This window comes from Pinus tabuliformis, chromosome 9 (genome assembly GCF_031772625.1).
Source record: "Pinus tabuliformis cultivar Carrire ecotype Pingquan chromosome 9, CPIR1, whole genome shotgun sequence".
In the NCBI taxonomy this organism is placed as follows: Eukaryota; Viridiplantae; Streptophyta; class Pinopsida; order Pinales; family Pinaceae; genus Pinus; species Pinus tabuliformis.
The window spans coordinates 1,510,525,293-1,510,544,117 of record NC_142307.1 but is presented as its reverse complement, the minus strand read 5'-3'; positions in this window follow the sequence as shown (position 1 = coordinate 1,510,544,117).

Here is an 18,825-nt window from a genome sequence, read left to right as displayed (position 1 = left end):
ACAAGCCTTCCTCTTTGTCCTCTAAGCTCCTATTTCCTTGCGTTGTTTCTCCTGGGTGATCCTCCTGTTACCAAGTGGAAAACTGATCTCACACACTGATCTCACACCCTGTCAAAACTGCGCAATCCTGAAGGAATCTTTCCTTCTGCATGCATGAGTTTTCTTTATAGGAAAACACATGCAACTAATAGTACACTGTCCTTGACATTTAGTTCAACTGGGTCTTTCTCAGAATAGACATGCATGAGTTACTGATGAAGGAATCTTCAGTTATCTAGAGTACACTGGTTGAGTGCATGCATGCATCAACTGATTGATAACTCACAATTAGTTCCTTAAACAGTTTGGAACTAATTTAACTGGACTAAACTCAATAAACTGAGTTAACTAATTACAACTCAAATATAACTCAATCTTATCTCCTTAATTAAGGGATAATCTCCTTACTTTAAGGGATAGCTGTTGCATGACTTCACAAAGACTTCTAGCTTGAATTTCTCCAACTAACTAATCCATAATGAATTAATTAATTATTTCCAAGCAGCTGGTGAGACTAAATTCGATTTTAATTCAAGGACAAATTAAAATTGGAATATTCTTGTTGCCACATTTCAACATTTAGTGTGATTAATGTAAATTAGGGTGAGTTTAGATAGTGGGGGCTAATTAGGGAAACTTCCCATATTGGGTTATTTCTTAGGAATTGGGAAATAATAGGCTAATTGGTAAAAAATGGTTTAATTAGGCTACTTGGTAAACTAAGGAAAATTAGGTTAATTGGGCATTTGGGGAAATTGGTGCTAATTAGATTTATCTAAATAAATAATCTACTAATTGGGAAATTTTGGGTTATTGGTGTAAATTGGGGTAAATTTGATAACTGGGGAAATTTCCCTAATTGAGGTAAATTGGGGCATATTATGGATAATTGTGTAACTAGGAAGTAGGATAAAGATGTCTTATGCAAGAACTATGTTGTGGTTGGGGCACCATGCATGGTCCATGAGTGCTAAAGGCAAATGGTATGGCCATAAATCATTTTTTTTAGCCCACAACATATTGTGGGCGATAAGAACTGCCCTTGGTGTTGAAAATAAAGACATGGAAAACATGACCCTCTTCTAGGCTAAAAATTCCCTACGGAGGGATTGTGTGATGATGCAAGGACCTATGTGTGACATATATTGAATCTAAAAGGAAAATGTGATAGATTAATACTATGGGGTTTAGCGTTGGACCAAGAATTGGGTCATCTGGACCATCCATGGTGTGCTAATTGAAATAATGACCATCTCTTACTCATATGTTAAATATTTTAAGGGGGTTTAGTGTTGGACCAAGAAGTGGGCCATATGGACCATCCATGGTGTGCTAATTGAAATAACGACCATCTCTTACTCATATGTTAAATATTTTAAGGCCCTCCACATGGCCCATTAACCCTATAAGCAAATTTTATGGCCTAAGACTATTGCTTTTAACCATGCACCATGTCTTGGTGCATAAGAACCATCTCTTGTGCACAAAACATTAAAATGGATACCATCTACCACTTAACTATTAAAGATTTCTTCATGGCTTGTATGATGGCCTTATATCTTATCTTTTAATCTCAAAACATTGTTATCAGTCCCTCTCATATACCAAGGATTACCTATTTTCAACATGTGTGATGACGTTGAACCATCACATGGGCCACAAGAATCTTTCTTGGTGTTTCAAATCTTGAAAAGACCACCATATATCGCTTGTAAGCCAAGTATCCCCTCTATATATCCCATGTGAGGGTTTGGAGCCTCACACATGCCCCATGATCCATAAAAGAAAATGTTATTGACAAATAAATTTCCACTACTCATTAATCAATAACTGTATTGACCACAGTTAACTTCAATAGACCAATGAACCCATATTCTTTTCTAACCATGTCATAGTCCTCTTAGGCCACTACTTGTCATCTGATCAATTTTTTTACAAGTTATATTTTTTACAACATAGTATGATCCAAGTGATCACCCAACACAGTAAAAAATTGTCTTGATATTTCAAACTTTTAGGCCCTAATCTGTTGATGCATTTTTGGGGGCCTTAACATATTTGTTTCAAGGTAGTTAACATATTTGTTTCAAGGTAGTTACACACAAAATGTAGTTTGTGAGTGTTCTTCCAATGAGCTAAATAAGACCCAAAATGAAACATCAAATGAAAAGTTATGATCCCCTCTTCCTTTTTCTCTATGGCCTAGATTCGTCAAGCGTAACATTCCCACTCATTCATATCATGTTAAGGTTAGGGTTTTTCTTCATTTTATAGTCACTGCTTCTTAAGTTTATGGAGAATCATAATAAAATGTAGTTTTAACCTCTTATTATTGGATTTTTGTGAATGTGTGTAACTATCATATCTCTTCTCAAATATAAGCTACCACCATTTTAGCCATTTTGTATCTCTATGTACAAGTATTTACCTATTAAAAACTATGAATACTAATACATAAGATGAAATATCTTGTGCAAACTTGGTAAATGCCATAATGTGTCATAGTACATGAATGCCTTTTATACCTTGCATACAAAACCAAGTATTCAATGCTTTGAGAATAACTTGTTAGTTAAAAAAAAAAAAGCTTGCACATATATGTAGAAACAAAAGTGGAATTTATGGGCATCTATTTGTTAGGAGTCACTTGTTACTGTACTATCAAAATTGAGAAAAAAAAATTGGCATAAGCATGAGAAAGAATTAAGGGTTGAAAATTATCCATATAACAAGAAGGGTAATGGTGACTCTAACTTTCATAACAAAGCATAAAGTAAAGATAACTAACATCAAGACAATTGGTCAAAATTGCATGGAAAGAATAAGAAAGGAAAGTAATATAAGGACATGGAGAAAGTGATGTAACTACTTGTTGACATAGGAAATGTCCCTTCTCAACTTCACATGTTAACCTTGTTAGAGTCGGTCTGGTTAGCCCTCCGTCAGAGATCAAAACTCTTTATGCATTTCAATTTTAGGTGTCCCGCTCCATTCACTCAACTGCATTTCGCTAGGGGCATGCCATGATCTGACGGAGAAAGTCATGCTAATCATTTCCCCTCATGTCTGGTTCCTGTTGGCTAAGGTCTTTTGTCAATAATCACCAAAGTCCAGACAATCAAGGTTTGGTCCTTTAAAGGACAAAAGTCATTTTCTATGTCTAGGTCTAGGAATTCATCAATTTGGTCTTTGAAGCATGTCCAGTAAAGCCATGCAGGCCAGAGGGAGGCCCTTACACAGTTATGGTTCAGAGAGCTTCATCGTCATGTGGATAGACTTCGACTCTTCTTCAAAACTCTGTTTTGAAGAAAAGTCAAACAGTGTCATTCATAACAAAATTTTCCAAAAAATCGTCAGTTGATTTTTTCAGATGCAGTCATGGTTTCCGTGGCCAAATGCCCTATCATACAGTGCCTGCAAAGATGCGCCAAAAATTTCATCATTTGAGCCAAAATTTCAAAGGGAAAGTGAAAACCAGTGTGTTTTAAAGTCAGTGAAAAAGTGCAAAACACAACATTAGAAAAATGGGTTTTCAAGGAAGCAAAAATTAAACCCATCTCTTCCAAGGCTATATATACATGTTTTTATCCAAATCAAGGGCATTGTGCTATTTCAAGCCTTGGAGAGACATTGCAAAGGTGTGAGTGCGAAATCATGAGCGTTTGAGTGAGTGGGAGCTGGTTTTAGAGGGCGCGACGCACATACCCAGGAGGGCGCGACGCACAGATCCAGCCCGTAGTTGAAAGTTTCCATAGGCGTGGCGCATACCCAGCGCGCGGCGCACACAGATCCAGCCCGTAGTTGAAAGTTTCCATAGGCGTGCGCATACCCAGCGCGCGGCGCACATAGACCAGGGGCCGAAAAACATTGCCAAACCACTCCAAACTTTGGTGAATGCTATCAAATCGAGAGGTAGGCCCTACGACATCACCTGTTCATCAAATTTTATCAATGATATGGTGTTTATAGAGATGTTTGAATGTCACCAAAATGCATAAGGTCAACCATAAGAAATCACCAAAGAAAATGATGCTAGGGTTGTTAAAATGTGTTGTTAGTGCCAAGGTTTCACTCCACTCACATTTTTCCCCTCACCTATCATTTTTCCCATCCTCCCTTTATCATTTTTCCTAAAACCCCTGCCCCAAATTACTACCAAAACCTCTCCCTATCCCTCCACTATTCGGTCAACACAAAATCACCATAAGACAAGCTCATTGTGCAAGCAAGGCGGTAGAAGAAAGGTGCAAGGTCAAAGAGTTGAAGAGTGAAAGCGATTAGGAGCAATTTAGGGTGATCTCAGAGAGCGCGGTGCACTCATTGGGCGCGGCGCACACAGAGCCCGTCCACTGTGTAAATCCGCCACTGGTGCGGCGCACTGAGCATTGTGTGCAGCGCACATGGATATAAAGCCCAGAAACCAACTAATTCGCCCAAAAATTTTGTGCATGCTCATCAAATTTGAAAGGTAGGCAACCTACCTCCACTCTTGCATCAAACTTGAAAGGAATAGCATGGTTTTAGGATTATAAATCAAATGCAATTTTTTTTTTTTTAATGCAAACAAAAGAAGACACAAAGAAACCATGATCCTAGGGTTTGTGCTACAGTGACAGTGCTGCCAAGGTGTTTCCTACCCTACCCCTATTACTCATTCCCCTATGCTATTGTCCCCATAATCACTACCCTAACCCTACCAATAAATCATACTCCCTTCCCCCCTTCCTATTGCTCAAAAAACACAAACCCTACCCCATCAACACTATACCCAAACTACTCCCAAGTCCCTGACAAATCTCTCCCTTTAACCCCTATTCCCATTACATCATTCCCTTCCTAATACTCCCTGTTTTATTGTCCCCTTGGTGGCAGATTGTCAGAGCAACTACCAGCTTCATTGGAATCAAAGGGCAGCATAAAACTCAGGGTACAAACAGCAGTAATGGCATCCGAAGTTTCATCAGAATATGAGGAGGAGACCCACAGTGACACAGCTTCAGGAGAAAGGGCCCACAGGAGACATCACCGGAGTGGCAGACATCTTAGAGATGAGCCAAACTCCCTCACTGAGTTGCAGGCATGCCCTCTTGCTATGTCTTGTTTCCAGCACTTAGCATGTTTTGAATTTTGTCAGAGGGTGGAAAATGTCAGAGTTCATCATGAGTTGGCTCGTCTTTTTGCACTTCACCTACATGGAGGATAGTCTATCTTGGCTGGGGTCACTTTCACATTGACACCCGAAACCATATCAGTGGCAACAGGCATACCAAACATTGGAGAGCAATGGCATAAGAAGAAGAAGGTAGAGAGGCATCATTATGAGCCTTACATTAAGGACAGCTGTTTGAGCCATCTCACGAGAGTTTTTCCATTCAGATTTTTGAGAGATGAGTATGCTCCACTCATGAAATTGATCATGAAGTACTTCAGTTGCGAGGGGAGGTTTTCTCGCCTTTATGCCTATCACATCAGGTTGCTCATGCACTTTACCAGGGTGCGGATGATGAACCTCCCATTTTTCATCTGCGGGAACATAGAGAGGATGAAGAATTTCATGCAGCACAAGACCCCTCGACAGCAGCTCAACAGTGTTTATCACTTTGCCCTTATCCAGATTTTGGTGGACCATCAGTTGGGATTGCAGGGTATTGCTTGGGAGGACTTCATCTCCCATGACTTCTTTAGCGCTCCACAGGTGGTATCAGAGGCAGAGCATGAGATAGGGGGCCCATCTCATCAGTATGAGTGACATGAGACTACTACTATGCCAGTATACATCACCTACCAGAGAGGCAGTAGACCCTTATTTGCAGCAGCAAAGCGAGTGTTATCTCCACCCAGGGTGGAAGGGGCCTCGCTTCCGACATCAGCATCACAGGAGCAGGGCAAGGGTAAGGAGCCAGTGCAGGAGGAAGGGCCATCAGGTGAGCGAGAGACCGAGTTTGTTCTCCTCCATGATGATGAGACAGATGCAGAACCAACAAATGAGGAGCTTATAAAGATCATCCAAGAGCAGCAATCAGTCATTGAGTCCTTATCCCTTGACTTGGAGAGGGCCAAGTGGAACATGAAGTACCTAGAGTAGAGAAACAAGCAGCTTGAGGACCAATAGACAATCATGGAGCTGCAAAACATTCATGAGCATCGCCAAGCTGCTCAAAGAAGAAGGGTTGCGCTCACATCTTTGGAGCAAGAAATCAATGAGGATCGGGAGGCCAACCTTGAGAGGGTCAACATGAATTTGGAGAGGCTGCTAGACAAGGCTGACCAGGACCTTGCTCTACTGAGACATATGGCTTTCCGTTACAGGGTGCGAAACATGAGTGCACAGGCCCGGATAAGGAACTTGAAGGCAAAATTGAGGAAAGCAACAAGAAGAGCAAAAAGGGAAAAAGAGCAAGATCGGCTTCGAATCTTGGCTGAGGCTTCCTTGGCCCATCATAACACCCCATAGAGATCCTCTAGCCCAAATTTCAAAAAATTTGGGGAAATTTTGGTCACTTGGTAATTTTTTGGGTAAAAAACAGGGATTTTCTCCCTGTGCGCCGCGCCACTGGCGCGACGCTAAAATTCTAGAGCTCCAAATGAGGAATGGCTTGCAGTTTTGGATTCAGCATGGAAAATCACGACTACTGGTGTCCGGGCAAGAAATTTGGGCAAGGTATGAGTCTCCAAAAGGTCAAAAAACACCCAAAAATGGCCTCTCTACCACTTTTTTGACACACAGAAAGCAGTCTTGGGAGAATGGAGATTTGGAGGGGAAAATGAGCACCAAATTTGAAAATTCTAGTTGGGTTAGAAAGCAAACAGGATAGGCTTTCCAACAAGCCCACGTGGGCACATTTTGGACACTTGCAAGTGCCCCAAAACAGGCCCCAAAGTAGCGCGACGCACAGAGGAAAAATTGCCGATTTGCTTCTGTTTCGCGACTTCTCTAAGTGGGCCCGCTCATCTACACTTTGGTTTTTTGGCACCAAAGGCGGCATTTAAAGTGTTTTTTCTTTAGATTGGATTCTATCCAAGCGGCGAAGGAAGGCAAACGGTCACCCAAAGCCAAATGTCATGTTTGTAGCGCTGCACCTGTAGCTGATGGTTGGCTCTCCATCTCCATTTTGTAATGATTCGAGTAACTCCCCAACCCTTGGGCGTTCCATCTCTTCCTCACACATTCTATATATTGTATGCAAGTTATTTGCAAAGGGTTGGTTGGCTTGTAACTTCTGGGAGACTGTGGGAAAGAAACTTTGTTTCTTCACTGTGTATTTTTGACAGAGAATTAATGAAAGGCAGCGGCTCTGTTTCATGAGATTCTTGTGGTTGTGAGTGTAGCAAATGTGTCTCTTATTTTTTCATATGTATTTCGTTATGTTTCATAATTCAATTCATGTTCATTTCCAGTGAAATTTTCTGAGTGAGATTAGGTAGAATTCAATTTTATTGCTCTGCCTGTGGGAAAATTTCATGTTCAGTGTTATTCTTCTGTTGAAAAGGATTCATGTCACTATGCCCTTTTCACTTTCTTCAGCAATCTATTCATGCCGCGGTACCTCAAACTAAATTGTTACATTTTCCGCCTACCTTGCCTCACGGAATAATCTGTGCCTTTGTATTAAATTCTCTGTTCTTTGTTGAGCGCCGGTCCCATAACATCCCAGAAGCTCGGTCATTCATGAAAATTGTTTCCCGAATCCCTATTCACTTACTAGCCTAAGGTAAATATTTCATTGTAAGTCATCTCAGACCGTTTTCGATCATCTATTCACTGAGCGTGACTCGGAGAGAGCCCTCTCCTGCTCTGGTAGGGCTAGCTACCAGACTGAGCGTGGTTTGTGGTTACCCTAATTTTTGCCTTCCTTCAGCCTAAGGCAGATTTAGGTGCTAACAAACCTAACAAAACAACCCAATTAGACCCTTCGTTGAAAATGGGAAACCCATTAATTATGGCCATGTTGTCCTATTCTAGTATGACTTATGAAATATAACTTGTTAGCACTCTATAGTTTCCTTAGGGTGTAGGAAGGAAACCCAGAGGTAACCAAAAACCACTTGCAAGCTAGAAGCTAGCCCTTCTAGCTTTAGAGAGGGCTCTCTCTATATGATTTTAGTCAATAAATTGGTTGAGTATTTTGGATTTTAGGCTAGTTATGATGACCAAAGGATGAATTTAAGTGGTGGCTTGAAGGTAATTGAAGGAAGGAAAACCCACTTCGAATAGGTTCATCTTTTGTAATGATTCAAATGAATAAGGGATGATGATAATATCTTGAGTAGGGGCAAGGTAGGAAGCTCAGTTGGAAATTAACAAATTTCATTGTAGTAATGGATGAATATAAAATTAGAGGTGACAAGATGAGCATCAAACTGGGATGAATTCACATTGCCTTTAGAAGAACAATAGATACATAAATGTTCAGTAGCTACAAAGCAGAGAGGTGAATTCTGCAAATTCTCTTATCTAAGCATGAAGAACTATCTTAGTACCACAAAAACAAAAGTAATAATAATAATGACAGAGATAACACACATACCAACAGAAATCTAATGCAAGAATCCCTGGCAAAATAGCCTCGACCTTCTTTTATTCACTTGAAAATACAAAACAGTCTCTCTTCCAGCACTAATCAATCAATAACAAACCAACCCCTACTACATTGCCTTTCATCATCTTAAATAGGCTTACAATGTGAAATATTCTATGACCATATTCAATGAATGAGTTATCAATTCAAAATAGATGGAAACTCAAGACAACAAAACTTAGTGGTTACATCCAAAACCAGACACATCAATTCAAAATGGTGCTCGTGGGAAAGAAAAAAATTGCAACAGTGTGCCATCATGCTAAAAACCTTGTTAGAAACATCATAAAATCTCTAGATGCCTTGGTTCATTTATTTCCTGCTTTTTCATCTCTTCAAACTTATCAGGTCCCTCTGCTTGAGTTTATCAGGTCCCTCTGTCATTTGAATGAAAACGAGGAAACAACAACTCCCCTATTCTGCGCTGCAATGGTGTGGTAATTCTTATCACCCTGTTTAGCATATTTCTTTATTTTCTGCAACCAGAGGGAAGATCAGGGCCAATACATCGACACTTTAACAAATCAGAGTTTCGTGCTTGGGCACTGTGCAAGGATAGAGATTTTGTGATCTTCCTAGCCGCTGGGGCTTAGGAGGAATCCTTTATGATCATAGCCTGAGAGCTTAGGGCGAAACCTTTTTTAAGGGGCTAAACCCTTTGGTTGGGACGGGGGCTAATTCTTTCTATTATCGCCATATGGGACCAAAACATGTGCACATGGGCCTTTTGAATACTAGAACTTCAGCGATCGATGATTTTAAGATGGTTGCATGCTTTGAAACTTGTGATCTCCAACCCATGAAGTGGCCTTACCCACATGAAAAGGGCATGAGGGAGATCTCGTGCCTTGTTTTAACATATAAATCCTTTTTGAATCTGTTTTTTGCCCAAAATTTGATTTAAACACAAAAATACATATATTCACTCATTTTTGTCATTGTGCACCTTGTGCCATAGCTCCTAGTCTCTTTGAACTCTTCATGTGACCACGTTCAACCCTCTTATCGAAGCTCCTCTCCTAGCAATTCCAATTGGCGATATACTTTGGTGTGCAACATCCCAACTTTTCCAATCATTGATCACCTTTTATGCTTAGTGTTTGGTCCTTTGGTTCCTCATGTGACCTTAAGCCTTCCCCCTGTATCAAACCCCCCTTCCCTGACGATTTCCAATCCGAGGTTTCACTTTGATACACAACACACATCCGTTGATCGCAAAATGTCAATACGTGACATCATTAATGCCACATCACCAACACGTCATTGCCATGTGTTAGTCTTTGAGTGGTGACATGTGTCACCCTTTTTCAGCTCTTTGAGACTCTAAAAGTGTCGAATCTGCTTGCTATGTGTCCACTGTACGGTCACGTCATGGTGATGTCAGCCGCCACGTGGGCCATATCGAAACCAATCACTGACTGCCACACATCCCTTTGGGAGGAGAGAGAAAAGGCCTGGCCCAACCTAGTTTTGGGAGCAATTCCTTTGTAAATTTGTTTTGGCCTTTCCCAAAATTTAAACATTGTAGGATTTCTTCCTGCAATCCCGATGATTTCGAAATGTGATTGCCCTGCCTCCATTTTGAATCATTGATTTCTAACCCCACTGATTGCCAATTGACCATAAACCTCCAAGATGCGGGATTTGGAACCTCCGGGATGCGGGATCTGGAACCTCCAGGATGCAGGATCTGGAACCTCCAGGATGCGGGATCTGGGATACTTGGGACCTCTGATCGTCGAATGACAATCTGTTGCAATCCCACATCTCGCAACTCTTAATATGCGGCCAACTTTCCATCCCTTGTAAACGTCGATTGTCGATCTCTGATATGCTTGAAAGAAGTTCGTTGTTTTTGCTACGATGTCTCATTCCCTACCCCTCCAAACGTCTGATATACATGATTTGAGTCAACACTTAGGCATTTTTCTTTCTACTTTTGCTTTGGAAAGGAGAACTTTGATTTGCTACATCTTTTGAATCTGGGATCCATCTGGAGAGATCTATAGCTCAATGGAAAGCTAATGTAGAACTCCATCTGATGGTTTCACCTACAAGATCAACTGAACCAAGAATCATAGACAAAAAACCCTCCCAACTTTGGACTGACTAGGCTTTTGACACCAGTGACTCTTTTGTCCTGGAAAACTTTTGATTCCTAGCATGGACTATAACATCGACTCCAAAGGGGATGGCAGCCTCCCAGTGAGGTGACAAGAACAAAAGCATACTAGTAGCCTATTCAGACCATTGGGGGATGGATTAAAAATAAAAATTGAAAGCATGACATAGTGACTGACTCACTGAAATCACTGAAATAAAATATAACTGACTGACCGACTAAATGAAATACCTATGGCATAAGGAAATTAGGATCTTAGGGCCTTCACTCGGGATCTCAAATCCTAATGTCAATTTCCCACACTTGTAGTGTTGAAAAGTAAAATGATATATACAATGGATTGTGAGATCAACTGTAATTTAAATAAGAAAATGTTTCAAAAGCCTACCATTAACAGGCCCTCCTCCAAGTAACTCTACCGGAAGATCTTTCAGTAGGTAAGCATTGTTCCCATGAAATGCAACGACTTTGAAAGGACCTTTCCACAAGTTGTCAAACTTTCCATGTTTTCCTTATCTTCATTTCGAGCATCCCATTTCAACACCAAATCTTCAATCTGGAAATCAGTTGCTTTGGTTCTTTTGTAAAAAATCTTCTTGATTTTGTCCTGTATCAGCTGAGTATTTCCAAATACTTCTTCCCTTGACTGTTGAAGTTGGATCATCTGATTGATTCTCCTCTGTATATCATTTTGCTCTACATCCACCTCTTGCAACAATTTAATCACAAGAACCCCAAGTGAAGAGGGAAAGATTGCATCAGTGCCATAAAAAAGTTGAAATGGAGACATGCCTATTGAATTTTTGGTGCTTACCCGATCAACCCACAATGCATTCACTAGTTTCTTGTCCTAACTTCTTTCGTTCTCTTGCAACATTTTCTTAATAATGTTGACTAGGCTCTTATTGGATGATTTAGCCAAACCATTACCCTCAGGATAAAAGGTTGTGGAGTGGCCTATAATAATGTTATACTTATGACATAATTCTACCATCTTCTTTGGTTTAAAAGAAGATGCATTGTCTGTAATCATATTCTGTGAGCAACCAAAACGAGACAAAATATTAGTTTCCAAAAATTGAATGATCACTGAGTCTGTAGCCTGTCTGGTCGGAACTGCCTCGATCCATTTGGTAAAGTAATCAGTTGTTGTCAATATCCACTTGTGTTTTCCTAAAGAAGCTGGATGAATTTCTCCAATAAAATACAGTCCCCATTGTTGGAATAGTGACTCGATTGATATGGGTTTCAAGGGAATCGAGAGTAATTTCTTCCTTTGTTCAAATACTTAGCACTCCTGACAACTAGAAACTCTTTTGTACACATCAAGAAACAATGTCGGCCAATAGAATCCAGCCCTCAAGATCTTGTTTGCAGTGGTTTTCCAAAACAAATTCCCACCGCAATCACCCTTATGAAATTATTCCATAGTCTTTTGAGCTTCATCTTCCAACAGACAATTCAACAAAATGCCACCAGGATCCTTCCAATACAAAAACTGATCTACAATACAAAACTTGACTGCTTTTAATTTAAAAAATCTAGCTTTGGTCTTAGTCAAACCTGGGGGTGCTTGTAGGTGCTGCAATACATATAGGATGGTTGCATACCATGCGGAGACAACAAACCTTTTTGCAACTTGTTGGATTGATCTCGACTCATCTTCTTCCGACAAGGCAACTAATTTTTTTTATCTCCAAGGCATGTAGATTTGACTCTGTCATCATTTTCGCCAACCCTTGTCCCTTGATCAACTTTTTTGGCTTGATTTCAATATCATACTCAAGTACGGAAGTGATCCACTTTCCACGCCGACCTTTTGTATCACTCCGTGTGAGAATGTCTTTGACAATATCACTTGGCACATAAGCAATAACATGTGAATGTAAAATATACACTCGGAAATCCTTTAGAACCTTCACCAAAGAAAATGCATGTTTCTCCATAATATTGTACTTGAGAGAAACATCCCTGAGTGTTCTACTGAAAAATGCTATGGGTCGCTCTTCTCCCTGTTGATTCTTCTGCATTAAAACAACTGCAATACTATGCTCTGAGGCGAAAGAGAAAATAATAAAATCATGTGTGTAGTCTGAACTAATAAGCACAGGGGCACGGGACAACGCAATTTTAACTTCATTAAAGGATCTTCTGCTTGTTGGGAACGGGTCCCCTAAGGTCAATTTTGGGGTTAAAATCCCAAGTTTTGGGGCTAAAGGCCCAAGTTTTGTATAAAGAATGTAAAGTATCCACATTTTGTGGGAGCAGAGCGCGAACATGTATACAGTCAAAAAGGGTTTCCGCCCTTAGTTTAGGAAGATTGTGTCGGCTTGATGAGATCCACCCTTGGTCTGTGAACCATGGGAATGTATAAAAAGGGAGTCTTAGAAGAGTCTAAGGCAGTTCAGTTCTTAGTAAGTTTTTGGGAAATTAGTTGATGTAATGGGTCTGTAAGAGCTAAGAGCGAAGAGTCTTTTGTAGCTGAGTGCATGGAGGCCTAGGGTAGAAGTCTGCAGTTTAGTGCACGGACCCCTGCAACTATGTGCACAGGGAAGTTAGAGTATGTACTGGAGATCTGAACCATCAATAAAGATAATTATTTGGGAAATATCTGTGTATGAGCTATTTTACTTCTGTTATGAATGTATGTGATTATGTTATGCTGAATACTGAGTTTATGATTTAAGGCTATATTGATGCGTGAATCTATGTGTTTTACTTTGTCATATGAATGCAAGCAATAATATCTATTTACACAAAGATAATCATAATGTATGTTGAAGTTAACCACTACTTGAGATAATTTGGGTCAACACATAAGTAAGAGTAATTACATAGGCGTGTAAGCATCTGAATTGCCTATTTAGGGTCTGCGAAGGATGATCGCAGACCTTCGCAAAGGTTTCGAGGCCGAATAAGAGAGGTGCATTGATAAGCCCTAAAAGGTTTATCGGTCTATGCGAAGGAAGGGTTAGGGTACAAAACGACATCACAACTATCTCATTGTGCAGAAACTTGGTTCCTACATCCCCCCATACTGCTTCGGGTGAGACTTCAGTGTGCGCTCCGCGGATTGATGCCGAAAGGGCCAGTAGTGTAGGGATTTGCTTGGCTAATTAACGTTGAACCTAGGTCAGGGCCCATCAATCTTACATTGATTTCTTTATCCCATTTTACTTTGTTGTCCATTTTCATCATGTCTATGATCTTCCTCAAAAGCTCTGCCAGATTGGGAATAAACCTTCTCATGAAATTTATTCTGCCCATAAAGGATTGAATCTCTTTCTTGTTTCTAGGAATATCCATCTTCTAAATAGCTGCAATTATGTTTAGATCAATTTTAATGCCATATTTAGAAAGCATATGGCCTCATAATTTCCCTTCTTCCAACCCAAACATAGATTTTTTTGGGTTAAGTGATATGCCATATTTTCTGCACTTTATGAAAACAACCTTCAGGCGCTGCAAATGCTCCTCATCTGGCTAGGAATAAACAGTGATATCATCCAGATATATTACTAAAATTTGTCCTTCTCCTCTGTGAAAGCTATGTCCATAGCTCACTGAAATGTCACTCTTGCATTCAACAATCTAAAGGGCATTTTTGTATATTTGAAGGTCCCCCAAGGTGTAGTGAATGCAGTCTTATATTGATCTTCTAGGTGAACCAAAATTTGATTGTACCCCGAAAATCTATCCAACAGAGACATTCGCCTTGCACCCACCACTTTTTGAAGGATATGATCCTTCCTGGGCAACAGGTAGTTATCCTTGAGAGATACCTTGTTCAAGTTCCTAAAATCTACACACAACCTAATTTATCTTGTCTTCTTCCTTACTGGCACTAAATTAGATAACCATTTTGAAAACCTAAAGGTTACAATGATACCAACATCAAATAATTTTTTCACCTCCTTTTCAATCAAGGGCAATAGAACAAGATTTGTCCTCCGCAACTTCTGTTTAAATGGCTTATGATCCTCCTTGATCGGTATTATATGTTGGATGATGCTTCTCGTACACCTTCAAATCCTGATATTCCCAGGAAAAAACATCAAAAAAATCTTTCAATGGGTCCAAATACTTCTGCTTCATTTTTGGGCTTAAGGTCTCGGACAACTTGATCATCTTCGTCTGGTCTGTTGTGCCTATATTACATTCCTCCACTCCAGCTTCGGTAGGAATCAACTTTGGCCTCTTGGCAACATCATTTTGGTCAAAGATCTCCTCCAACAGTACCAGCGCCCTTGGAATAACATTATCTTTCAGTTGCAACACCTTCAACTCTATCCCTTGTCTGTCCAACTCTTCTTTAATCTGATTTATGTAGCTCTACTTTTCATCTTCCTCTAAAACACAGTCATTTTCAATCTTTAACTTGGAAAATTCTTCTTTCATCAGTAAGAAATTCTCTAGCTGTTTACAGTGATTTTCAATCTTTAACTTGGAAAATTATCGTTTCATCAGTAATAAATTCTCTAGCTGTTTATCATTTTAAAAAACCTGCTAGTACTTCAAATTGTCTAGGATGGTGGGCCTATGTTTCACTTCAACCTTGTACTTACCCTTCATATTTCTAGAAATCTCAAAATCAAAGGCTGATGTGGCTAAGGCATCTGCAATTGAAAAACTATATTCAGAAAAACTTTGCAAGCAATCTAGAAAAACATTGTGGTAAGCACACATCCGGGGATGTTTTGTCTAATACTCACCTCTGACCTACCTGATGACCAACTCTGAATCGTCGTAAACAACTATCCTTCTAGCTCCTAATTTCTTCAAAGCCTGCAAACCCAAAAGGAGTGCTTCATACTCCACCACATTGTTGGTACAATCAAAAACCAACTTGTATGAATAGAGTCTGGTCTTTCCGACTACCGGGTTGACTATCCATACACCAACACCCACACCTTCTCTACTTGCTTCTCCATCAAAGTGCATGGTCCAGAGGTGTTGTTTGGGTTCTTCTTCCTTCAAATCTTCAACTTCTTCTTGAAACATTTTGCTTCTCAATTCTTCAACTTTCTTACTGGTCTGTTCTACATTCTCTTCTTCTCCTATCTCTGATAACAAAACTGTATTTTTCTCCTCTACATCGGAACAACTATAATTAAATAAAATAAAAGAATCTAAATCAAAATGAACAACATATACCAGATGATTTGTAGGCTTCTCCTTACTGCTGATCATATATTTCATGAGTGGTTCTCTATACAACCTCCTTGTCTAACCACCAAAGACTGAGACGGTGATGTAAGACATATCAGTATGCATTTCACCATGTAGCTTCGTTATCCATGGCCTTGAGAAGAGCATACCATATTTAGGAGGTATGTCTGCTACAACGATGTCCATCACCATACTCTTGGAAGGAATCTGAGTTAAAGAGATTGCCAAATCCTTGATCAATCCTAGGCACTTCACCTTACTAGAATCAAAAGAATACAAGTCTTTGGAAGGCATGGTGATATCAAGTCCCAACCTCTCCATAATCACTTTCGGCATCAAATTGTGTGAAGCCCCGAAATCCAGCATAACATTGTGCAATATCTGATCATGCACATTCAAACTAACATAAAAAGGAGGCACATCCCCATCCTCACTTCTGTCATCAATCTTCGACCCAAAAATGATAGCTGGATGATCATCAACTATATTGACAGTATCATAGGATTTATCAATTATCAATGCCTTTATAATTTGGGCTTTATATTGATCATTTTCAACAATTCACCAAGGGGAATGGAGATTTTTAACTTTGCAAGCTCAGTCTCAAAATTAAAAGGATTTGGTGCTTTCTCTACCTCCTTTGGAACAATATCTTTCTTGTCTATAGTCTCCTTTGAAGGATTCTCTTTCCTCTGCAAGATTGTGATTGGGGGATCTTTCTTTTGACTATTGTTACTAGGAACATCTTTCTTCACACTGCTGGCTGGCACATCTTTCTTTGTTGCATTATTTCCAACATCTTTCTTCGCACTACTTCCCACATTTCTGCTCCTTAGATTGTACTATCTTTGGACCTGCATGATGGCATTTTGATACCCCTTTCTGTACTCTTTGGATTCAGCCATCATCATGTCATTGTGGGACTGAGCAAGCAACATTTCTTCCTCTTTTGTCATAATATTTTCACACTTCTCTTGTTCTTGTTCCTCCTCCTCGGTCACATACACAGTCTCTTGTTCATCGTTAAAGCAAAGTATTTGCTCCTCTGGTGATTGTTCATATTACTCATCCTAATCCTGAGCATAATTCTGCTGGAATGGTGGCCTTATCTGCTATTGTGATTTCCCTGAACCTTTCTACTCCCTCGTTTTGTTTTGCATCTGTGGTTGTCTCTAGAAATTAGGATTTTGGATTTGGGGACCAGTTTGAGGCTCTCTAACAGTAGCTCGATCGGTTAATGATATCTTTTCCATTGTTTTGACCAAGGTGTCAAACTTTGCATTAGAGGAATAAGCAAGATCTTATTTTATAGTTACTTTCCTTTCCGACTTCATTTTGGACTTCTTCACCAACAAATTGGCCTCTACACTAACTGCAACATTTTGCATGTCTTCTAGTGTCGGTGGATTTCTCTCTCTGAGTTGGTATGCCATCTCAGGATCAAAAGCATTAGGATAATGGAGCAAGGCTAATCCAAGAGGAGGCTTTATGTCAACAGGTATGGAATTGTATACCTTGTTGAAACATGTTGAGAAATCCTGCATTGTTTCACCAGGCTGCCTTTTCAAATTATCATACTTAGTAAGGATCTGTAACAAATTCTTCTTCTCACCCCATCTAGCTAGGAAATTATCTTCCATTTCTTGAAAACTAGCAAGGGTTCCAACACGAATGGTTTTGAACCACTTCTTGACTTCACCAGAGAAGCTTTGAGAAAATAGTCTCATTCTAACATATTCCTCATCTACTTCCTCCAGGTTTGCAAAATCATTCACCTTATCCGCATGTTGTTGAGCAATGATCTCTCCTGTACCATCATATTGGGGAAGTATCTGGCCATAATTATGGGGTAAATAATGCAACTAAGTGTGTAGAGCTAAAGGGGCATGTCTTGTTGCTATAACTACTACTAGGTAGTTGAAGAGCTTGTTGATGATGTAAATGGAACGAAGGAGGATGGAATAGCTTGGTGGATGGATGCTACAACAAATGATGTAGGTGTTAGCACTCTGTAATTTTCTGAGGTTGTAGAAGAAAATCACAAAGGTAACCATAAAACCTACTTTGGAAGCTGGGATCTAGCCCTGCCAGCTTCAGAGAGGGCTCTCTCTGTAAGATTTAACTTTGTTGTATTAGATATTAGGCTAGTTATGAGTGTTCGAAGTTTGGTTTTAAATTGATTGGTTGATTAAGTGCCTGAACCTTCCATTGGGCTATGGAGTCTACAGTTCAAAAGGGGTATGTTTCAGCTTTTAAAAGGAGTTTCACAGGGCAAGGTAGCTAAACTAAATGGATCCTTTATATTTAAGTGAAATGGAATGGAAGAAAAGATATAAGTTCAATAGAAGTTAAAGAGCAATTAATAATTCCTTAACATGATATCAAAAGAAAACATAGAAATTACCTACAACCAGAAGCAGAGTGTATTTTTCAACAAATTATGTTCATCAATTTTCTGTAAAATAATTCAGATTTCAGAAAACATAAGCATGGAAACAAAGTAATAAAACATTAACAGTGAAAGAAGCACATCACTAGATAGTCTAACACATGAATCATGTGAAGAATGTCCTTTTTATTACTGATCAGCCCATCAAATGAAAATAGTACAATAACGTTCTGGAATGTAAAAATCCACGCAAAAATCAACCCTTGATACTTCTAAAAGAGAAGTATTTATAAGATATTTACAAAAAATCCTATCAAAACCGACTAGGATGTATTTAGGAATTCCTAAATTGAATCTATCTAACTTATTACAAATATTTAGGAAAATTTGAACTGTTTGAAGTGCTGGCACTAAATTTGTGGAATTGTTGATTTCGAATCCCATTGTTCTGTTGATGCTGAGTTGTACGACCAAATCCACTGCTTACTTCAGTAATTCACATAATTTATCCCATCATTTCTCACTCG